Genomic DNA, 25,378 nt, shown 5'->3' on the forward strand with positions numbered 1-25,378 from the left:
CTTGCCTCTCTGGCAAAATTTACCTTTAATTTTCTTGGTGCACACTGCAATAAAATTATAGTCTTTTTGTTGTTTTCTTTGCTGGACTCCCATTATGCCTGGAATTTCCTTAAAGGTAGGGATTGGATCTTGTTTTTTTTTTTTTTTCAGAAGTTAGCACAGTATCAGGGGCTTATTATTTAATATATAGACTTATGAATGAAGGCAATATATAAATAGTTAAACTGCATTAAGCATAAAAATCAATGTTTCAATTTGTTGTGTTATGAGTTATATTTACTATATCAATATGAGTACATGCTTCATGAGAGATGTAAGCGCTGAAAACACACACCATCATGCTGTCGTAAAGATCAGCCCTCTCCTCTTCCCATAAACAATCTGACTGTTTTTTTTTTTCATCCCCAAAGCTGGACTCGGATATGATGTTTTCCACATCAGGCTGTTTCTTCCACATTTTCTTTTTCTTTTTGAGTGAGAATGTTGTCATTAAGATTCTAACCACATATTTTTACTTGTAATTGCATAAGTATTTGCAAAATCAAAACTAACCTTAAGAATCATTTGATTGACACTCAACACCCAGCGGCATGTAAAAACAAATTAAATCTATAAAATACTTGTCACAAAACCATCTGAGCAACCCTGTTAGGTGAAAGCAAACTGCTAAGTACCTACAGGGTATCGTGCAGAACATGTATTAGTTAAAAATCTGGGTCCCCGAGAGTGAGCAGAACTGGTTCCTGTTGCTGGACTTTGTGCCAGAATTCTTTGAGCAGCCGTTGTCACCTTTCATCTTCGCATTTTCTTTTCTTCAAGTACAAACTAAAGGATTTTTACCTGACAATTTCTAAGGTCCCCTTTCATCTTTAAAATCATATTAATTTTATGATCTCTATTTTTACCCAGGAAGTCATAGTAAAATAATCTAGTCATAGAGTATGTAGTCTAGTTCTCTCCTTATAGTATACCAATGGAACTGAGCCTAGATTAATATGAGCATGCTACTCTTTTGCTTATCTTGATTTTCCTCCAAATACTTAACATGTCATAACATTCTGACTTTTGCCAGTTCCACATTTTTTCCTTACTTTATAAAGTCAACTCTCTTTAAAAGTATCAAAGTCTCTCTACTTCTAACGAGGCAGGCCCTAAGTTCTTCAGATGCCGGGAGAATGCTGATCTGTGGAGAAAGCCATTTCCATTTCTGTTCTTTACAGTCACACTATAAGAAAAATAATCATATCATAAGCATTCATTTGTAGAGCCATGATTCTTCCTTAGTCCTATCTTCAACAGAACTGAAAGAGACTTACGTTTACATTTTGCTTCGGTGCAGGAAATTTTAAATAGCTGAGCAGAATAAAAAGAGGTTCTGGAAAATTCATCACTTTTTTCAAATGGCTGTTGAGGTGATATTTTACTTCTATCCATGATGAAGGAGATATGTGGACTTTAAAGACCTTATAGATTTTTTTTTAAATATAGCATAACTGTTTGTTTTAAAGAGCTATCGGTGAGGAGGTATAGCCCCAATGTCACCCAGATTCTCGTTCTTGGCTGTGGTTAGTAGGGTGGATTGCATTAGAGATGCTTGGTCATTCTTGAATATTTCATATAGTAATCAGAAAAATATACATGTGTATGTATATACATATACATGGAATTTTTGCTTTTCAAGATTTTGTTTATTTTTTATCATATTCAGCTCAGTAGTAGATCTAATTATTTTGATGTTTTTACAGACACCGTAAGATACAAATTTTGTTTATAGTCCTGAAAATACCAAGTGATTATCTATTCAAAATATTTACACCATGACTTGAGATTAAGTGACTATCATACCATATAATTTTTGGTAGTATATTTAAGTAAAAACTGATTGGGAAATTTTAATGAAGATATTAGTTTTTTGTTGTTTTTTTTTTTTTGCCAAGTTTGCCTGTTCAACATTATTGAGAGAGAGAGGTTGCAAGCCAGCAGGTAATAGAATGTCCAATAGTGTTTTCCCTAGGTCAGCAATCAAGTGCACTATCTGCTGTTCTGTCAAATGAACCATCCTCTCATTCTCAATGCCTGCATTCTATTCTAAATGTGACTACTTATTTTCAGGATTTGGCACGAAATTGAGTGATAAAGTTAATCATTTTATATTCTTCCCATTTTATTACTTTTGTTCTTGCAATATAAATTTCCTTTTCCTGCTGATCTATAGAAAATCTCTTGTAAAAGTCTACTAGTCAGCTAAATTCTTAAGGTGGTAAATTAGAAATGTTTAATGTCCTTAGCTGGAAAGAATAATTAAAAAATCCATTATGAAATGTCCTATTTCTATTTTTATGATAAATAATAACCATAGTGCTACAAAACAGAGTATGAAATATTAAATATAGATTTGAAAGCTACATTAATAATTTACTAGGTATATGACACAGCATTTCACAACTTTGACTCCTACCTCCCTTCTTTACTTAAATGATAGAAAGAAAAGGTGACATCTTATAACATGCGATAGTTTTGGGGAACAGAAATAGTGTAAACAGTTTAGTGGTGAAAATGTAAGAGGTACTCAACATTTATCCAGTAGTTACCATTTGATGGGTACTGTGGGGGAAATGAGTATTAAACTTGGCTAGCTATAAAATTCCCTTTAGAAACCATGAAATAGAAGATAAAATGGCTTTTGTGTCATTGCACATTAGGTAGTGAAGGACAGTGAATCCTCAAAGAAGGAAAAATCAAGGGAGTCCTAGGAATGCTCCCGTATTTCTGCCTTGAGAGTTTCTAGGCCAGAGCATTGGATAGGGAAGCTCAGGCGACTCACAAAATTGATGATATTGGGCTGCAATCTGAAGGAGAGATTAGAGGAGAAAGAACTGGTGAAGAGAGAGCTTTTAACAACAGAGAGAGAGAGAGAGAGAGACAGACAGAGAGAGAGAGAGAGAGAGAGAGAGAGAGAGAGAGAGAGAGAGAGAGAGAGAGATCTAATGACCTGAAGACCTGAGATGGTCAAGTATTCAATAGGATATTTATTGATCAGCATGTTTACTTGAGGAAATTTCTTGGGAGTGGGGAGCTGCTAGGGAATGAAATGACCTAGGAAAACCGCTTCATACACAATAAAGTATCAAGTGCACTACTTGAAATGTTTTGATTCCACACTGAGTATTGTTTAGATCTTGATCAACAAATCTTAAAATCCAGGTGTAAAAAGATCAATGTGTTTCAAGTTCAAGCAACTTGTCTTACAGTATTTACAGGTAACCAGATTGCCTTATTCAAAAGTATGTAGTATTTATTATATCTCATGTAATTCTTAATTGCCAGGAACACCAAAAAGTGTGGCTACATGACTAAAAGCAAGGAGATGAAGCAGTCAATAAAAATGATGCAGAGCTACAAAGATGTCTGGGTAGAAGGACAGGAAAGTTAACAACAGTTATAAATGCTCTTTTACAGCCATAGATCTTAAGTATAAACAAAAAAGACATGCGGAATACAAATCTCACCTATATAAATAAAACAGTGAAACATGAACATAAACACAATAGAAATGATTGGCAGATCAGATATTGCAAGAATAGAAGATAGAGAGCTAAAAAAGCTAACAGCAAATTCTCCACAAAATGAGAGACAGAATCATGAGCCACAAGGACAAAGTTTAGACTTTCCAAAAATGAGAATATAAAAATATTTGAATAAATAAATTTGAGGAAAAGTATGTATCTATCTGTCCAAAAAAAAAAAAAACTTCAAAGGAACAGACACAGGAAAGAAACATGAAGTCAGTAAGGGACACTTTCTCGAGAAACACAAACATGAAGAAAAGGAAAATATTTTAAGCACCAGGAGAGAGGACAGTGCATTAGTAGGAACAAAGACAAGGATGACAGCTGGTATTTCGTATAAATAATATCTACAAGGAGGACAGAAGCAGAGCATCGTGTTCAAAATATTGAAAGAAATAAGATACAAACAACCAAGAACCTAAAGCAAGTTATTGTTGGAATCCCAAGACCACAGCTTTTAGACATGGAAAGGCTTAATGAATACACCATTCCTTTTTACTACAAGGAATAGCTTAAAACTTCTGTTCTTCCGGAGACACTTAGTGATTGACTTCAGATGATAACACAGCCAGCCAGGAAAAGCTACAAAGCAAGTACCTATGGAAAGGCTGCCTCCAGAATACCTAAGAATCCATCCAATTTCATAGCAAGAGAGAAAACCGCTCAGAAAAAAGGAAGAGTGGAATATTTGAACAGAAATTTCAGTCAAGATACTTGGATAGAAAATTGACACATGAAAGAGTCTTACCGTCACCAGGTACTAGGAAAATGTACTTAACAGCGCAATGAAATAACAATGGGACGTAACCAGAAATGCTAAGGTGAAACAGCGCTTATGGCTTCACTGAGTATGTGCAGGAATTGACTCTCACACACATTTTTATGGAAATTTGAAATGTTACTGCCACTTTGAAATATTTTGCAAAAAAAAAAAAAAAGGAAAGAAAGAAGACATACACCAACCATACAACCTAGAATCCTAGATATTCTTAAAACAGATGAGAAACAGAATCCAGGCATGATGGTGCAAAACTGTATTCCCAGCACATGAGAAGTAGAGGCAGGAAGATCAGTGTGTTCATGGCCATCCTCACATACATACCAAGATCAAGGCCAGCCAGGCTCTATAGGCTACATCAGACCTTTCATCTCAAAACCAAAACAAAGCGAATCAAACCCCATACATATCTATCTATCATATACATATTGATGCTTTATTTATAGCAATAAAAAGCTAGAAATCCCCTAAGTGGATCAATGTGGTTATGTTTTGCTTATGCTGTAACAAATGAAGCTTGCCTGAACATCAGAGTGCAGAGCTAGTTACACTAGTTAGCTGTAGAAGCCAAGCAGTGGTGGCTCACACCTTTAATCCCAGCACTGGGGAAGACAGAGGCAGGCAGATCTCTGTGAGTTCAAGGCCACCTTGGGCTACACGGAAGACTGAATCAGTCTAACAGAGAAACAAAACTCACACCTTTGATTACAACAGTTGGGATCACATACCTTTAATTCCAGCACTGAAAAATGGAGACAGGAGTGATCTGGCTGGGTGGAGAGAGGAGCTCAGAGCATTCAGTCTGAGGATTCATAGACACAGGATTGCTCCTATGGCCTCAGGATTCAGTAGAGGGAAGAATTAGTGGCTGGCTGCTCTGCTTCTCTGATCTTTCAGCCTTAACCCCTATCTGACTCTGGGTTTTTATTATTAAGACCCATTAATGCACAAACATATATTTCCATGATCTCCATAGCTATACAATGGGGGAAATATTAAGAATTAGAAAGGAGTGAGCTACATGCATCCACATACTGTAGATCCCTTTCAGAGTAATTGTGCTGACTGAGAGGCAAGATGGGAGCCCACGGTGAAAAATTCTGCTTGCACAAGTCCTAGGAAGTGAAGAATCAATCATATATGAGGCTTGGAAGCTGAGCAACTTTGCTCGGGATGGGGTAGAGAGAGAGAGATTACCTAGGGGCATGCTGGAAATACTGTAGATGATGGGTACATAATCAGTCTTAGTTATGGGAATACTTGTCCTTTTATATATGGGTTGATGTGGGAGTCCCCTCTGTGTGCTGTGATTACCATTAATTAATAAAGAAACGGTCTTGCCCTGTTGATAGGGCAGAACTTAGGCAGGCAGGGAGGACTGGACTGAATGCTGGGAGAAAGAAGGGTGGAGTCAGAGAGATGTCATGGAGCCACCAGAGTCAGACATGCTGAATCTTTGCCAGTAAGCCACTGTTACGTGGCCATACACAGATTAATAGAAATGAATTAAATTAATATAAGAGTTAGCCAATAAAAAGCTAGAGCTAATGGGCCCAGCAGTGTTTTAATTAATATAGTTTCTGTGTGGTTATTTTGGTTCTGAGTGGCGGCGGGGGGAGGGGGAGGACAAGCAGCCTACAGCAACAGATTGGTGCTTGTGGAAAAGTGCAGCAATGGATCAAAATGTCCAGGTGCTTGTTTTGAAAATGGAGTTGTTTTCTGCCAATGGTATATCAATAAAGCTGTTTAACAAAATTATCTGCTTCCCTTTTTCTTTTTCTCTTCTTTTTCATTTTTTAAGACAGGGTCTCTCTACATAGTTCTGGCTGTCCTGGAACTTCTTATGTAGACTACACGGGCCTCGAACTCACAGAGATACACCTTCCCTTAAGTGACTTCTTGCCCTGGTGTCTCTTTTGGCAACACTGTGTGTGTGTGTGTTTAAGATAGAAAAGAGGGAGAGACATAGACAGACAGAAAGAGACAGAGAGAGAGAGACAGAGAGAGAGAGAATCTTTTCAGTGTTACCTCCACACTTACTCTTCATTTGAAGAACAGACTCCCTGTTGTGTAAGTCCCTCAAAGGAAGCATATAGTTCTGAGTGATGAGCATCATACCTGGGAAGCTTTAATAAGACACAGATGACTGAATACCTACCATGCCCAGATATCCAGATCATGCCCAGAAGTTTTGATTCAGAGCAGGAGACAGAGCAGGAGCAAGGAACTTAGGACCGCGAGGGGTGCACCCACACACTGAGACAATGGGGATGTTCTATCAGGAAATCACCAAGGCCAGCTGGCCTGGGTCTGAAAAAACATGGGATAAAACCGGACTTGCTGAACATAATGGACAATGAGGACTACTGAGAACTCAAGAACAACGGCAATGGGTTTTTGATCCTACTGCACGTACTGGCTTTGTGGGAACCTAGGCAGTTTGGATGCTCACCTTACTAGACCTGGATGGAGGTGGGTGGTCCTTGGACTTCCCACAGGACAGGGAACCGGGATTACTCTTAGGGATGATGAGGGAGAATAAAAATAAATAAATAAGTAAAAAAAAAAAATAAATAAATAAACAATAAAAAGAAAAAAAAATAAAAAAAAAAAAACAGATTGGGTGTTCCAGAGGTTCGCATACTACACGAACCCCAGGAAGTAATGATGATGCTGGCCTGACACTACACAATCTTGGGATTTGGGGTTTGATAGAGCAGGGCACAAGTCCCAGCCTCATTCAGAGGGCAATGTCCCTATCTGAGCTCAGCTTCCATTCCCTGCTCTGCAAATTAGGAGTTGTAGTGGCTTCCTTTTCATAAGATTGTTGTAAAGATTAAAGTCATTAATATTTTTGTTGCCCTAATATATATCAGGGTGTAATAGGTGAAATATGATGGTCCAATTAGTAGCCTTACATTAATTACTGGTCATTAGCACACATGCTGTGAATACACCTTAAAAGGGAACCAATTTCCCTTCAGCAGACATTGCTTTCCACCCCCTTCTCCCAGAACACACAGTTCCCTGATATTCCCTTTAGGTGCCTAGATCTGATGTTGTTCTCAACTTCTTTGGGCTAGTACCACTTGATGACTTCCTTGTTATCCAGGCTGAAATGCTTTCCTCTATATAAACTAATGAAGCCAATGTTTCATGGGAAATATATAATTAAAAACCAGTATTTTAAATGCCCAACATATCAGTTATTTATTCAAATGTTTGTATAATATTGTGAACATTAGAAATGGAGGAGGTTGAGAGGAAGATGCATTCTGCATGCGTAGAAGATGCACAATGTGGCAGGTGGAAGGGGCATTTTGATGAGTCAGGCAGCTTTTCAGTTCATTTGCGATGACTCTCCATTGGGGTCTGGTTGTTTCCCTTAACTCAAACACTATTGTGTTTATTAAGGTCTGAAACAGAATCTATGTTTTAAGCAATCAACTTTCAGGACTCCTGGCTTGAAAGGTCTATGTGCTTTTCTGTCCCTCCCACCTCTCCTCCTCTGTGGCTGTTTGTCATTGCCTTGCTTCATGCGTGAAATCACAGAGTAAATCCAACAAGCCCAGAAAAGCAAACAGACACTGCAAACCCCTCACCTCAACCATTTGACACGAGTCTACTCTGCCCGTTGCCCATACTTTAAATCCCGCCACAGGAAGTCGGATGAAGGAGTCTTTTGTCATATGGGTATAATACTCCTGACTATTTTGTCATTTCAGGGTGCTGAAAACTAACTGAACTTAGCCTTCCAAAGGGCAGGTGCATTGCTTTATGGACCTTTCGGCAAAACACATACAAGTGGTGAGAGGAAGAAAGGGAGGAATCAGCCGGGCGTTGGTGGCGCACGCCTTTAATCCCAGCACTCGGGAGGCAGAGGCAGGTGGATCTCTGTGAGTTCGAGACCAGCCTGGTCTACAGAGCTAGTTCCAGGACAGGCTCCAAAGCCACAAAGAAACCCTGTCTCGAAAAACCAAAAAAATTAATAAAAAAAAAAAAAGAAAGAAAAGAAAGGGAGGAATCAGTGCTGCTGTTATCCACCCTGACAAGCAGGAGCATGGGCAGCGTCTCTGCGTCTCTGCGTCACTGCCTCAGATGAATGAGACTCATGGAAGCAAACACAGCCATGCAGGGTAACTTTCTCTTTCTCTCATCCAGCCACATGCTTTGGAAGAGCTCTGACATCGCTGATAGATTGATTTGAAGCAACCGAGAGCGATGTTTGCAAGGATTTTCTGCTCCAGCCACTACAATTCTTGCATGGCGTAGGAAGTCTTGGTTAACAAACTTTCTTTGTCTCTCTTTTATGTTGCAGTTCTGACTTACTTTCTACTTGTCTAATTTGTTGTCTTGAATTAAATAATATTTCCCGCAACCACTTTTATTCCTTATGCTGATATCGCGACAGGTTTTCTGAGTTTGCTTCTTATCGTCATGTGAAGTTTGGGTGATTTTAGTCAACACCTTCGAATTTTTGCTATGTTCACATCAAATTAGCATCACTCTCTTAACTATTGAAAAAAAAACTTAAGTGAGGTATTATGTAAAATTATCTGATAATACTGAAATGTTGAACACAGAGTTAGCCTAATCAATGCAAAGCCCCCCCCGTCTCTCCTCCCCATCCCTCTCTCTTACATACACAGGGGTACACATGATCATAATCTGTTTCGTTTATAAGATTTTCAAAATGTCCCTAAGGATTTGAAGGAAATACTGAGGCTTTGATTATTGAAGACCCTAGTTAAGTTACACTTATTTTCCTGCCATGGAGGAATCTTGGGCTCATCGGATGACTAATTTATAAAACAGAGACATTTAGTTTGCATGTAGAGAACAACACAGCCTGGACGGCAGGGAAAGATGGTTCCGAGAGGAAAGCACACCTAGTGAGGTGCTACATTCTGGTTGGAGGGGCAGAGGATGCTGGGATACAATTCTGGGGAAGGATGTGGACTGATAATGTATGCTGAGGAAAGTGTTTGCCCTTTTCACATGTTTTCTCAGTTCTTGGTATAATGACTATAATTAATCTAAGAACTACTAAATGTAACACCGGCTCTCATTTGTCAAGCCCTTAGTTTTATATATTTGAGGATGCTTCAGTCATTAACACACTCAGTCTTTATAATTAGATAAAATACATCATTAAGAAGAACACTAGCTAAACTGTGTCATTAATTTTGCACTAAAATGACTGACACATTACATGAAGTCTGTATTTAACCAGTAGAAGCCTTACTTGTCCGTAGTGAGTTTATAAAGCAGTATAATTTCAAGTTATACTTGATTTCTCCAAGCAATCAGCTTCTTCTGGTAGATTGCCTTGCCATGTCTCCTGTCACTTGAGGCATGCAGGCTGGTCCTTTGCTGAACTAAACTGCACTTAATAATCCTTCCTTCCCACCACAGAATGCATCCCAGGTTCAACATATGCAAACTCCTCTGTATGAAGCAGAAGGCATTATGCATTTTAAGGCTGAAACAGCTCAGAGAATCATTTCTTTTTTAAAAAAATGTAACTCTTCTTTAATCAGATAGAAAACAGGTCTTTACTCACTTATTTCTTTAAAACATATTTCTGTCACCAAAAAGATTTGTACTATGTGGGGTGAAACAGACTCATTGTCCTGAATAATAAATAGGAAAAAACAAGCTATCCACATGTAGTAGGAGCTGCGGGCTGTGTTCCTGCTGCCTGAGCTCCTGGTTGCCTGGCTAGCTTATGCCCTGAAATAACAACACACAAACTGTATTCTTTAAACACTGCTTGGCCCATTATATCTAGCCTCTTCTCGGCTAACTCTCGCACCTGGACTAGCCCATTTCTAATAATGTTTGTAGCTCCCCAAGGTGTGCTTACCGGGAAGATTCTAGCCTACGTCCATCCTGGGTCTGAGCTTCATCGCATCTGCCCCAGAGAGGAGAGCTATTGAGTCTGAGCTCACTATCTCTTCCTCCGAGCATTCTGTTCTGTTTACTCCACCCACCTATGTTCTAACCTATGAGGGCCAAGCAGTTTCTTTATTTTTTAACCAATGACCTTCCTCCATCATCCACATATATTAGGGGAAATATGGTGAGGAAAAATTCAAATGATCTTTGCACGCTGGCCTTCTGCTCTCTGTTGTCTTAAGTGCAGGTTGCCACAGTGGTTATACAAATGTCTTTAGTGGGAAACGCATGTGGTTTTAGTCTTCATCCTGTTAACACTGTAAAGTAAGGCTTTTGAAATCTAGTTTGCTGATGGGTTAAAAAATTGATCCAATAAAATATAAACATCAATATTTTCCTTTATATTTTAGAGGATGATTTATGAAAGAAATCGGGAATTAATGTTTGTGGCTGACTTAAGTAGCCCTTTATTCTTATTCCGTTTTGCCGTGTACTTTACAGGAATAAGGTAATTTGACCTTCTGTGGAAGAGTCAGTGAAAGGCAGACTTTGAAGCCGCCTGGCACGGGACACATTGCCCTCCTGCACTATTTAGGAGTTTCGGAAGCCTATGGACATGTGCTCTGCTGTTCCCCTGGAAGTGCTTCATCTCCAGCATGTTTGTTTTACAACTGGGTAATGCTTGGCACAAACTGTCTAAGAGGAAGTGAGAAAATAGTAAATTAAAGTGAAAGACTTGCACTCAATTAAGCCCTATTTTTCAGAATAGTTTCATGAAAATGTAAATGGATATATTGAGTGCATATTTAACAATTTTCCTAATAGGTGCATAAAATGGGCAATGAAGCTTTCCTTTGCTTAAAAAGGAATCTTATAAAGGAGATGAAAAGTCAAGTGGAAGAAATTATTAGTTGGTTAATTAATTTACAGAGTACAAATTATAGCAAGGAATCATAGCACAATTTCCACAATTAATAAGTGACATGTCATTAATTATTTAATCACAAAATTATAAAAATAAAAAATTATGTTATCTTGGCTATAGATTTTTCTGTTTTCTCTTTTAAATCATAATTTTAGATTACAAGTATAATGTACATTTATTGTAAGAACTTAAGCATTATTAATAATTTGCATATTTTCTTCTAGTTTTTAAAAACAAACACCTGTCTATCATCTATCTATCTATCTATCTATCTATCTATCTATCTATCTATCTATCTATCTATCTATCTATCTTATCTTCTGTCTATCTATCCACCTATCTTTTATCACCTACTATCTATCTATGTATCTATATAGACTTAGCTGACTAGTTATAACACCACCTTTTCCCACCGAATACTTGTATTGACAATATACATTAAATTTTGAGACCTTCTTCAATGATTTATCTTGATTATCAAGCTGACAGGATTTAGAATCACCAAGGAGACACACTGCTTAGTGTGTCTGTAAAGGTGTGTTCAGAGAGAATGGGAAGGCCCTCTCCATATGTGTGTGGCACTGTCGTATGGGCAGGGTCTACAGTATTCATCTCTCTCTGCAATGTGACTGGCTCCTCACACTCTAACAGCTTTTGCCACCATCATGAACTATATCTTCATTTTATTCCATGAGCTGAAAACAACATGCTTTCCTATAAGCTACTTTTGTTAAACAACTGGCCAGAGAAATAAGAAAATTAATTGATATACCTCAGTAACTTTTCCACTTTTTGTTTACTTTTGCTTATTTATTTCAATTCATTTATCACATTTGAAAGGTTAAAATTATAGTCTTATGAATTACTTTTCTATAGTTAGTAAGCCGATTTCCACCCTACTACTAAATGCATTCTCTATTTCCATCGCTCAGATACGGTGGTCTATACTTGTAATCCTAGTACTCAGGATAACAAATTCAAGGTCAGCCTTGGCTACATTTGCAGGGCCTGTCTCCAAAACAAAACAAAAAATCCAAATATTTTGTCAACTTATAAAAATATTATACTGCATGGAAAATTTGATATTTCCTTAAATTTATTATAAGAGAATTAGGAACTTAATTTTATATTCATTTTAACCTGATATGCATTATAATATTTTGATTGCTATTTATTTGTGCTTTTATTTATTTTTTGAGTGTAGTGTTATATGCATACATATGATACATATGTGTCTATGTATGTGTGTGCTCCATGGTGTGTGTGTGTGTGAAGGCAAAGAACAACTTGTAGGAGTCAGTTGTTTTTTTGCCTTAACAATATGGGTCTCAGGGATTAAAATCCAATTAGCAAACTTGGCAGGAAATGTCTTTACCAACTATGCCATTTTGCTAGACCTGTTATTCATATATATACACTTAAGTAAACTGTTATGACTTGAATTAAAATTTTGTCCTAAAATACCATTAATTATTTCTGTATCATTCATTCTTTTGATCTAAAATGTAATGTGATATCTATTGTTGCTTTTAGAAAAAAATATTTAAATATACATGTATTTATAGAAAAGTTTTATGATAATTTCTCATTAATTAGAAACTAGATATGAGAAAAATTGTTCATTTGTGATGTCACATATGTGGGATTCCTAAGGCAAGAGGTACATGTGCATGAATTTTGTACACATTATTAAATTTCTTTTTACATCCATCAGGAATGCAGAAGAATGCCTATTTAATGCAGTGAAGTAGGTTATCAAGTGCTTGACATTATATTAGAGTGAAAAATTGAATCAATTAAAAAATTCATTTTCTTTCTTTTAAGTATATTTGAGATATCAATATAGTGATAGGGTAGTTTTTTTTTTTAAATTTATTAGATTTTTTTTTGTAAAACAATACCAGTCCAAATTCCCACTCCCTCCCTTCCCCTCCATTCCCTCCACATACCCTCTCACCCTACCCCCATCCCATCCCCAGAGAGGGTAAGGCACATTGCTTTGTGGAAGGCCCTCCCTATTACATCTAGGCTGAGCAAGGTATACATTCACAGAGAATAGAACACCAGAAAGCCAGTACAAGCAGTGAAGATAAATCCCAGTGCCACTGCCAGTGGTCCCCCAGTCTGCCCCAGCCGTACAACTGTCAACCACATTCAGAGGGACTAGTTTGGTCCTATGCTTGTTCCTTCCCAGCAATAGAGGAGAGCGTGCCTAAACTGGCCTTGCCCTGTAGTAAGACTGATGATTGTCTTAAATATCACCATAGAACCCTCACCCAACAACAGATGGAAACAGAGGCAAAGACCCACATCAGAGCACTGGACTGAGCTCCCAAGGTTCAGTTGAAGAGGGGAAGGAATGAGAGTATGAGGGTAGTTTTGTTTTATTCCCTCTGGAACACATATGAATTATTCATCAATTTATAAAATACAAATATGGGATTTTCCCTTTATGGATTTCTAATAGTACTTTATATAAGCAAAGACACTTTGCAATATTAAGATTAATTTTTGTTCCAGTTTTAAAATTGTATGAAATGTTTTTGTAATTTTGCACAATATAGTGATTTTTTTCTGCCACTTCAAGATTATGTATGGATTTGCCCAGTTTTTCTTTTAAGAATGTTATTTATGTTTAGTGACTGAGGATATTTGGAAATGGAGTTTAGATCTGCAAAAAGCCACATAAACGTTGAGTGGTCAAGGCAGCTGCCTGTAATTCCAGATGTGGAAGGTAACCACAGGGAATTCCCAGATCAAACTATCCAGAGAGGCTAGACATATCTTCAAGCTCTGAGTTTGATTGAGAGACCCTTCCTCGATGAATAAAATGGAAGATCTGTGGAGAATAACAATAACCATGGGCATCCACATGCATGCACATCCACATACATATGCCACACACATACCAAAATACGCATATACACACATGCTACCACACACATACAGAAGCTTCAATAAGAAAATAATACTTATCTGATGAAATTTGTACTCAATTATAGGATATAATTTTTAAAGTAATGTTTTTTGGATAACTTTTCAGCTGTTCTAACACATTTCTTCTACAAACCATCTCTGCAGTGATTTCAGTTATGATTTAATCATGTACCAGATTCTCTCTCATAGCTAAGTCTCTTTATGAACTTTTATTATATCTCATTGGTATCTTGGCATTAGGCACCAATGTTAGCTTTATTTTAATGATTTTTATTACATTTTATGTACATAGACACATATATAGAAATCTGCATATTCCTTTTGTAACTTGCCAATTTACTCCATTCCAAAATATTTAATATTTAATTTTCTTATGTTTCCAAGTGTATTATTACATCTGTTGTATATGAGGAGTATAACTTTTATTCCCTTTTCTACTCATATTAACCTGGTTGTTACTAGATGTGAGCCTCTCATCTATCTGCAAATCTCTACCTACTAATATCTATCTACATCTAGATCTCTCATGTCTCTGTTACCTATTTCCCCATTCATCAATCATCTATTAGTCTATCTATCTACCTATCATCTATCTATCTATCTATCTATCTATCTATCTATCTATCTATCTATCTATCTATCTATCTATCTATCATCTATCACTACCCATCTGCCTATCATCTATCTAAAATAAAAGTGATATCATCATCCAAATAGTTTTATTAAGAATGTCATTAGTGTTTACCTATCAAATATGATTCTTTTCCTTTTGGATGAGCATGATGTATTTTATCGTGCAAAAACTATTTACTTTATCGGGATGTTTGGTTCTTTTCTGTGGTGGTGATTGTCACTGAAGTGGTAGTGGTGTGACTGTGGCTGTGTTGTGGTGTGACTGTGTGGTGGTGTGGTTGCATTGTGGTAGTGTGACTTGCTGACTTTTATATAATGTCTTTAATTGGACGCAGAAATGATAACACAATATTATTTCTCAAATATAGAAGTAAGAGAAAGAGGCAAGTCCGGGCGGCAGAGGCACCGGTGCGCAGGCAGGCCCGGGTGGCGGAGGCACTGGCACGCAGGCAAGTCCAGGCGGCAGAGGCACCGGCGTGCAGGCAGGCCCGGGTGGCGGAGGCACCGGCAGGCAGGCCCGGGTGGCAGAGGCACCGGCAGGCACGACTAGACGGCGGAAACACCGGCGCACAGACAGTTCCGGGCGGCGGAGGCACCGGCAGGCAGCCCCGGCCGGCGGAGGCACTGGATGCAGGATAGCGCGGGCAAGAAACAGTGAAGCCTGCACTGAGAGCAGATTGCCCCGCTACAATTAAATCAAACCCAATAGATAGCATCGGTAAGAGGAGATGGGCAGACGCCAAGGCAAGAATTCACCCAACAATCTGAAAAACAACATGAAAACACCAGAACCCAATGATCTTACAACACAAGGACTTGAACACCCTATCACAGGAGAAGAGGAAAAAACTGACTTTTTGAAAGCAATAGAGTCCCTTAAACAACATGTAAAAAATGCCCTCATAGAAATGGATGAGAAGTATAACAAAAAGTTTGAAGAAATGAGTAAATACGTAAATGATACCCTGGGAAGCCAAGAAAAAACGATCAAACAGGTAATGGAAACAGTCCAAGAATTGAAAACTGAAATGGAAGCAAGGAAGAAAACACAAACTGAGGACCAGCTGGATATGGCAAATATAGGTCAACGAGCAGAGACTACAGAAACAAGCATAATCAATAGAATACAAGAGATAGAAGAAAGAATCTCAGATTCTGAAGACAACATAGAGAAAATAAACGGACTGATCAAAGAAAACACCAAAACCAACAAATTCTCATCACAACACATTCAGGAAATATGGGACACAATAAAAAGACCAAACCTAAGAATAATAGGGATAGAAGAAGGAGAAGAGGCACAGCTCAAAGGTCCAGAAAACATTTTTAACAAAATTATGGAAGAAAACTTCCCCAACATAAAGAAAGATATTCCTTTGAATATTCAAGAAGCATACAGAACACCAAACAGACTGGATCAAAAAAAAAGTCCCCTCGCCATATAATAATCAAAACACAAAATATACAGATTAAAGAAAGAATATTAAGAGCTGCAAAGGAAAAAGGCCAAGTAACTTATAAAGGTAAACCGATCAGACTTACACCTGACTTCTCTATGGAAACCATGAAGGCCAGAAGGTCCTGGATAGAGGTACTACAGAAACTAAGAGACCGTGGATGCAAACCCAAACTACTATACCCAGCCAAGCTATCGTTCACTATCAATGGAGAAAACAAGACATTCCAGGATAAGAACAAATTTAAACAATACGTTGCCACAAATCCAGCCCTACAGAAAGTAATAGAAGGAAAATCACAACCCAAGGAATCCAACATTGCCAACACTGCCTACAATAACCCAGGCATCTAGCGACCCTTCAACAGCACAACTCAAAGAAGGGAGACACACAAACTCTTCTACCAAAAGCAGTAAGAATAACCGGAGTTAACAACCACTGGTCATTAATATCACTTAATATTAATTGTCTCAATTCACCAATAAAAAGGCACAGGCTAAGAGATTGGATACGAAAACAGGATCCAACAGTCTGCTGTTTGCAAGAAACTCATCTCAACCACAAAGACAGGCATCTACTCAGAGTAAAGGGTTGGGAAAAGGTTTTTCAAGCAAATGGTCCTAAGAAAAAAGCAGGTGTGGCCATACTAATTTCTAACAAAACTGACTTCAAACTAAAATCAATCAGAAGAGATCGACAGGGACACTTTATACTCATAACAGGAACGATTCAGCAGGATGAAGTCTCAATCCTGAATATCTATGCCCCTAATATAAAAGCACCCACTTATGTAAAAGAAATATTGCTAAAACTCAAGGCAGACATCAAATCACACACACTAGTAGTAGGAGACTTCAACACACCTCTCTCACCAATGGACAGGTCAATCAGACAGAAAACTAATAGAGAATTAAGAGAATTGTTGGAGGTAATGAATCAAATGGACTTAACAGACATCTATAGAACACTCCACCCAAATAGGAAAGAATACACCTTCTTCTCTGCAGCTCATGGAACCTTCTCGAAAATTGACCACATACTTGGAAACAAAGGAAACCTCCACAGATACAAAAAAATATCAGTGTCCACCTGTGTCTTATCAGATCACCACGGATTAAAGTTAGAAGCCACCAACAATGCTACCCCCAGAAAGCTGACAAACTCATGGAAACTGAACAGTCAACTACTGAACCACACCTGGGTCAAGGAAGAAATTAAGAAAGAAATTAAAGTCTTCCTTGAATTTAATGAAAACAAAGAGACAACATACTCAAACCTATGGGACACGATGAAAGCAGTGCTAAGAGGAAAGTTCATAGCACTAAGTGCCCACTTAAAGAAAACGGAGAAAGCATACATTGGGGACTTAACAGCACACCTGAAAGCTCTAGAAAAAAAAGAAGCAGACGCGCCCAGGAGGAGTAGAAGACTGGAAATAATCAAACTGAGGGAAGAAATCAACAAAATAGAAACATAGAAAACAGTCCAAAGAATCAATGAAACAAAAAGTTGGTTCTTGGAGAAAATCAACAAGATTGACAAACCCCTATCCAAACTAATTAAACGACAGAGAGAGAACACGCAAATAAATAAGATCAGAAATGAAAAGGGGGACATAACCACAGACACAGAGGAAATTCAGAGAATCATTAGATCTTACTACAAAAGCCTGTATGCCACAAAACTGGAAAATGCAAAAGAAATGGACACTTTTTTAGATAAGTACCATATACCAAACCTAAACCAAGACCAGGTGAACGATCTAAATAGACCTGTTAGTCGCGAAGAATTAGAAACAGTTATCAAAAATCTCCCTTCCAAAAAAAGCCCAGGACCAGATGGTTTCAATGCAGAATTCTACCAGAACTTCCAAGAAGAGCTAATACCTATACTTCTTAATGTATTTCACAATATAGAAACAGAAGAGTCATTGCCAAATTCCTTTTATGAAGCTACAGTTACCCTGATACCAAAACCACACAAAGACCCAACCAAGAAAGAGAATTACAGGCCTATCTCACTCATGAACATCGACGCAAAAATTCTCAATAAAATACTGGCAAACCGAATCCAAGAACACATTAGAAAAGTTATCCATTATGATCAAGTAGGCTTCATTCCAGAGATGCAGGGCTGGTTCAACATACGCAAATCTATCAATGTAATCAACCATATAAATAAACTGAAAGAAAAAAACCATATGATCATTTCATTAGATGCTGAAAAAGCATTCGACAAAATTCAACACTCCTTTATGATAAAGGTCTTGGAGAGATTAGGGATACAAGGGTCATACCTAAATATAATAAAAGCTATTTACAGCAAGCCGACAGCTAACATTAAATTAAATGGAGAAAAACTCAAAGCCATCCCACTAAAATCAGGAACACGACAAGGATGTCCACTCTCTCCATACCTCTTCAATATAGTGCTTGAAGTTCTAGCAATAGCAATAAGACAACATAAGGGGATCAAGGGGATCCATATTGGAAAGGAAGAAGTTAAGCTTTCATTATTTGCAGATGATATGATAGTATACATAAGCGATCCCAAAAACTCTACCAAAGAACTCCTACAGCTGATAAACACCTTTGGTAATGTGGCAGGTTACAAAATCAACTCCAAAAAATCAGTTGCCTTCCTATACACTAAGGATAAGGAAGCAGAGAGGGAAATCAGAGAAGCATCACCTTTCACGATAGCCACAAATAGCATAAAATACCTTGGGGTAACTCTGACCAAGGAAGTGAAAGATCTATTTGGCAAGAACTTTAAGTCTTTGAAGAAAGAAATTGAAGAGGACACCAGAAAATGGAAGGACCTCCCTTGCTCTTGGATTGGGAGGATCAACATAGTAAAAATGGCAATTCTACCAAAAGCAATCTATAGATTCAACGCAATCCCCATCAAAATCCCATCAAAATTCTTCACAGATCTGGAGAAGACAATAATCAACTTTATATGGAAAAACAAAAAACCCAGGATAGCCAAAACAATCTTATACAATAAAGGATCGTCTGGAGGCATTACCATCCCTGACTTCAAACTCTATTACAGAGCTACAGTACTGAAAACAGCTTGGTACTGGCATAAAAACAGAGAAGTCGACCAATGGAATAGAATAGAAGACCCTGACTTTAGCCCACAAACCTATGAACACCTGATTTTCGATAAAGGAGCTAAAAGTATACAATGGAAAAAAGAGAGCATCTTCAACAAATTGTGCTGGCAAAACTGGAAGTCAATCTGTAGAATGAAAATAGATCCATATCTATCACCATGCACAAAACTCAAGTCCAAATGGATTAAAGACCTCAATATCAGTCTGAACACACTGAACCTGATAGAAGAGAAAGTGGGAAGTACTCTACAACACATGGGCACAGGAGAACACTTCCTACGTATAACCCCAGCAGCACAAACACTAAGGACATCATTGAATAAATGGGACCTCCTGAGACTGAGAAGCTGCTGTAAAGCAAAGGACACTGTCACTAAGACAGAAAGGCAACCCACTGACTGGGAGATCTTCACCAACCCCGCAACTGACAAAGGTCTGATATCCAAAATATACAAAGAACTCAAGAAATTAGACCGTAAAAGGTTAATCAATCCAATTATAAAATGGGGCACTGAGCTGAACAGAGACTTTTCAACAGAAGAAGTTCAAATGGCCAAAAGACACTTAAGATCGTGCTCAACTTCCTTAGCAATCAGGGAAATGCAAATCAAGACAACATTAAGATACCATCTTACACCGGTTAGAATGGCTAAAATCAAAAACACCAATGATAGCCTCTGCTGGAGAGGTTGTGGAGAAAGGGGCACTCTCATCCATTGCTGGTGGGAATGCAAACTTGTGCAACCACTTTGGAAAGCAGTGTGGCAGTTTCTCAGGAAAGTCGGGTTCAACCTACCTCTCGACCCAGCAATACCACTATTGGGAATATACCCAAGAGATGCCCAAACATACAACAAAAGTATATGCTCAACTATGTTCATAGCAGCATTGTTTGTAATAGCCAGAACCTGGAAACAACCTAGATGTCCTTCAATGGAAGAATGGATGAAGAAAGTATGGAATATATACATATTAGAGTACTACTCAGCAGTAAAAAACAATGACTTCTTGAATTTTGCATACAAATGGACGGAAATAGAAAACACTATCCTGAGTGAGGTAAGCCAGACCCAAAAAGAGGAACATGGGATGTACTCACTCATATTTGGTTTCTAGCCATAAATAAAGGACATTGAGACTATAATTCGTGATTCTAGAGAAGCTAAATAAGAAGGTGAACCCAAAGAAAAACATATAAGCATCCCCCTGAATATTAACCTTCATCAGGCGATGAAAGAAGACAGAGACAGAGACCAACATTGGAGCACTGGACTGAAGTCTCACGATCCAAAGGAGGAGCAGAAGGAGAGTGAGCACGAGCAAGGAACTCAGGACTGCGAGGGGTGCACCCACACACTGAGGCAATGGGGATGTTCTATCGGGAACTCACCAAAGCCAGCTGGCCGGGGTCTGAAAAAGCATGGGACAAAACCGGTCTCGCTAAACATAATGGACAATGAGGACTACTGAGAACTGAAGAACAATGGCAATGGGTTCTTGATCCTATTGCACGTAATGGCTTTGTGGGAGCCCAGGTAGTTTGGATGCTCACCTTAATAGACCTGGATGGAGGTGGGTGGTCCTTGGACCTCCCACAGGGCAGAGAAACCTGCTTGCTCTTTGGGCTGAGGAGGAAGGAAGACTTGATTGGGGGAGGGGGAGGGAATGGGAGGTGGTGGCGGGGAAGAGGCAGAAATCTTTAATAATTAAATAATTAATTTAAAAATAAAAAGAAGTAAGAGAAATTATAATAGAATTCTCATGTTAACTATTCTCAAATCTGCCATAAACCCTACATTGTCAGAAAGCATAGGTTTTAAAAGGCTGCCAGTTTGTTTGCTAACAAAGGATAAAATGCCTTACCCCAAATCTCTGAAGACAAACAATTTCCAAAGAATCTGAATAAAAATTAAGGCACAGTTAAAACTAGACCTGAAGTCCTGTGAGACTCATTACCTTTACTCAGTACTTGTAATATGAATATTATACATTTTTACAGAAATGTCACGCTATTCGTTGAAGAATGTTACTTCACATCACTGGTGATATATAACATATAAACCACCCTTGCCTGTAAAATCTATGAATTAAAGACATTCACTATGAACTTAATTATATTTTCATTAAAGAATTTTCACATAGAATCATAAATATTATCGCTTTTATTTTTAGTTTAAAATTTTTGTTTTTCTTTAGTCAGAATTATGCTCTATTACAAAAGGGCTCATATCTTTCTAGAATCTTCTTTAATGGTGTTTACAATGTTTTTTTCCTAAATGTATGATGAAATTTTTAAAATGTGAAGTACAATAGTTATCTAAAGCATCCACTTAATACGGAGTCTTACGAAATGAAAGCCCAAGTCCACTGCTTTCACATCTCCTGTGCGCTAGCGCCCATTCCAGCCCCTGGATCATCATTTAAAAAGTTGGTGTTAATTTTTCTGGCTCTCCCAGATTTCATGAGATAACTTCAGCGACACAAGTAATAACTGACAATAATCCAATGAAAAAATAATGTCTATAAAAATAAACTTAATGGTGTTGGTGCTTTACTGATAGAAATATTTATTAACTTCTCACATACTTCATTTGCAAAGCCATACCTTTGCCATCTATAAACACAGTTTCTAATGACTTAAACTTAAATTATTAAAATGATTAGAAAACTCAAAAGTTGCATGAATGATTAAGAATAAGAAATTGCTAAAAATGTTACTTCCCATTTAAAAAACAATATACATTCTTGGTTATTGACCATATATGTTATGATTGATTTCCAAGTAAAATATTTATACTACTCCCTAAACTGAAATGTTTTTGTTACCAAGTATTATACTAATACTAATTTATTATGTATTTTTGCATATTATTAAAAAATAAACAATTACCCCTGTAAAGTGTGCTCATTAGCATGGAAAGGTCTGTGGATAAAGGCATGTCAAAGTAATACAACATTATGACAGTTGACAGAGTTTGAAATGTTATGTTTTCAAGGGGGCCTTTGCTTTACCAGCTCTTGCAGGTGTGCAGAGCTTATGTGTCCTCTAATATGATTATTATACGCACCCTGTTTAGCCATTCATATCTTTCCCTAATGTTTTCTTACCCTGATTACACCCACAGTGTCTCTTAGTGCTGAACTAAATTAGAAAAAATGAAGTCTTTTTGTGGCTTTCTTGTATTTATTCAGAAACAGTAGACATCTTACTTGAGATAATCTTCAAGACGAAGAAATTAAAAATTCTCCTTCATTCTTAACATAATCAGAGAAAAGTTCTAGAAGTTTCATGCTACCAAATTAATATTTACAAACTATATTGAGACAAAGGAAGAGTATCATTGTTTATCTAGGGAAGAAATTAAATTGCATTTTATAAAATAAGAATTCTCAGTTTTGTAATAATTGTTCTCATTCTCTTTGGTGACAGTTGTCTCTTAATTACCAATACATTGTTTTCCTACTTTGTTGGCTTATGAATAATCTCAAAGCAAGGACTTTTGTATTATTGATACTAAATTTTAGGGTTAAATATGATAGACCTCACCAATTTAAACATTTAGTTTTTATCTTTATTCCATCTTACTTTAGGAAAATTCTAACCAGGAAGCTGGAAAAATCAATCTTGTTACATAAAAGGGGAAGGATTTGACTGTCAAGACAATATCAGCATTTATGTAAAATGAAAAAATTGTTTGCCAAGTCACCAATATTTATAAAGATTTAAGAAAATACACAGAATGTTAAGGGACTATGTATAAATTAGGATCTACTGCCTCTACCTGATCCATAGGGTATATTTTTAACTTGTGCTTTTACTTTAATCTAAGAAGATAAGAGACATTCTTTTATGTAATAGTTTTCACTATAATGGACAAATTTATCATCTAATATAATAAGATTAGCTTACTATGTGCTGGAATTTTCAATACACTCCTACTTACAGTCTGCTATGTTATTTATTTACCCTCTAGCTCTTCTACATATGTGTGATCTGCTTCTATTTTCTTAACTATGCTTAGAAAATTGGCAACTCAAGTATGGGCGCAGTTTGTTTCATTAATAAAATACAGGTTTCAGAGGCTCTAACTGGTACTTTTGATCAACGCCCTTTGGCAGTTATCATACTTTCTATTTTGAGAATAATTGTCAAATTAATGACATTTGATAATAAAACATCTCTTAATAATATAGCATGAGTTATTATTCCTACTTATTTAAATCTAGATTCATTTCCCTTATTATTTTAAAAAGTAATAATTTCTTTGGAAGTACAAGATGAAGCGGAAATGGTCTTTATAAACTGTGCCAGGGACACAGCATCAGAAAACTTAACTAATACACCTGTGTACTTAGCATGAACTCATCAGTTTTATGAATAGGTTTCTCAAAGTTTGTTCAATACACATGTGCAAAGAGAGTTTTATTTGAAGAAAAAATTCTAATATATGTAAAATGCAAGCTAATCTTGAATAATGACATATTAAACATGGCTAGTTTGAAATGGCCATCTGAGCATTTGACTAGACATGAAATCTAGATATTGTATAGGCTTGTGTTGGGTATCTGGGATGATTGCTTAGAAACATGCATTTATCATTTATACTGCATTCTAAATACATGGACTAGAATCTCGAATTCTGAGGGAATGCTGATTGCATACTGTAAGAACCTGCTCTAAAAGCGGGGCAAAGTTAACAAGGGCCACCTGGGGAAGAAAATATTCGCAAGGACCTGTTTAGATGGTTACTTCCAAATCAAAAAAAAAAAAAAAAAAAGTCTCCAGTTAAAGACTTGTCAATCCCATTTTTAAAGATTGATTGGGCAGCTGAGCTTTCCTTCTTTTTATCCTTGGAGAAAATGAAAAATAACAAGTTCTCTTCTACTTTAGACCAACCATTCATATACTTCATGACAGTTACTTTTCCCCTGAGCCTTCTCTTCTGGACAAATTATGCTAACTCCTTCAGTCTATCCTCCCAGGTCCTATTTTTTTTCAAACATTAAATCATCTTACTATTCTTTCTTGTATTTTTTCCAGTTTCTTTAAACCTTTTCAGAAATATGAAGTTTTAAATTGTGTATCTTTGCATATAGAAGGCACGTTAGAACTTCAGGGGTGTATTTATTTCTAGTTCCTGAATCAGAAATGGTCACCATAAGTCAGCTGGATAAGAAAAAAATGAGAAGTCAAGCGAGCAGTTTAATAATGTAATGGACTGCCGGGCGGTGGTGGCACACGCCTTTAATCCCAGCACTCGGGAGGCAGAGGCAGGCGGATCTCTGTGAGTTCGAGACCAGCCTGGTCTAGTTCCAGGATAGGCTCCAAAACCACAGAGAAACCCTGTCTCGAAAAACCAAAAAAAAAAAAAAAAAAAAAAAAACAAAAAAAAAATGTAATGGACTTATATGATAAGAAACAGGAAAGCCTATGCCCGGAAAAACATCAGATGGGGTTATGATTAGTGTTTTGGGAAGATACCAAACCACAAGATTTATTTTTAAAACAATTTTAACTTTTGCTTTGTCTTTAAATAACATTATGCTATTTTAAAACTAATTAACCCATCTGTTTAGGAAAAGATTAGTAGGTGAGTTAATGTAAATTGAAAATGTATGTGTGTATGTATGTATGTATGTATGCATGTATCCTAAGAGACAGTCACGGATACTCATCCAAGAGCACATCAGTTCAGCCACAGACTAATAAGGGGGGTGACAACCACTTTCCCTTCCAAGTAGATGGGACTGTCCGTGGGGCATTTATTGACTGTTAGCTAGAGAAGTATTTCCTGTCTTTTGGCAGAACATGACCAGGAGGAAGAGTGTGATTGTATGATCTTTGCTGATAGTGTCCTGGAAGATCATTGCTTTGCAATGTTTTCTCTAGGGCACTATGATGATTTCAGATGACAAAAATATTGTAACTTTCTCAACTATTCCATTTCATAAGGGGAAAAATGAATCCATAATCTTAAATACAAGTCACTTCCTCGTTTATAGCAATTTCTGTGACAACAGGGCCCTTCTATAACAAAAATCTTGGTTACACCCCCCACC

At 37.3% G+C, this 25,378-nt stretch overlaps 1 protein-coding gene across 1 annotated transcript in view; it reads right to left on the bottom strand.

Annotated features, from left to right (window-relative positions):
- Vwc2l (von Willebrand factor C domain containing 2 like) overlaps positions 1-25,378 on the bottom strand; it is a 153,324-nt gene that overhangs the window by 102,795 nt on the left and 25,151 nt on the right. The window lies entirely within an intron of this gene.

Source organism: Chionomys nivalis, chromosome 2 (assembly GCF_950005125.1).
Source record: "Chionomys nivalis chromosome 2, mChiNiv1.1, whole genome shotgun sequence".
NCBI lineage: Eukaryota > Metazoa > Chordata > Mammalia > Rodentia > Cricetidae > Chionomys > Chionomys nivalis.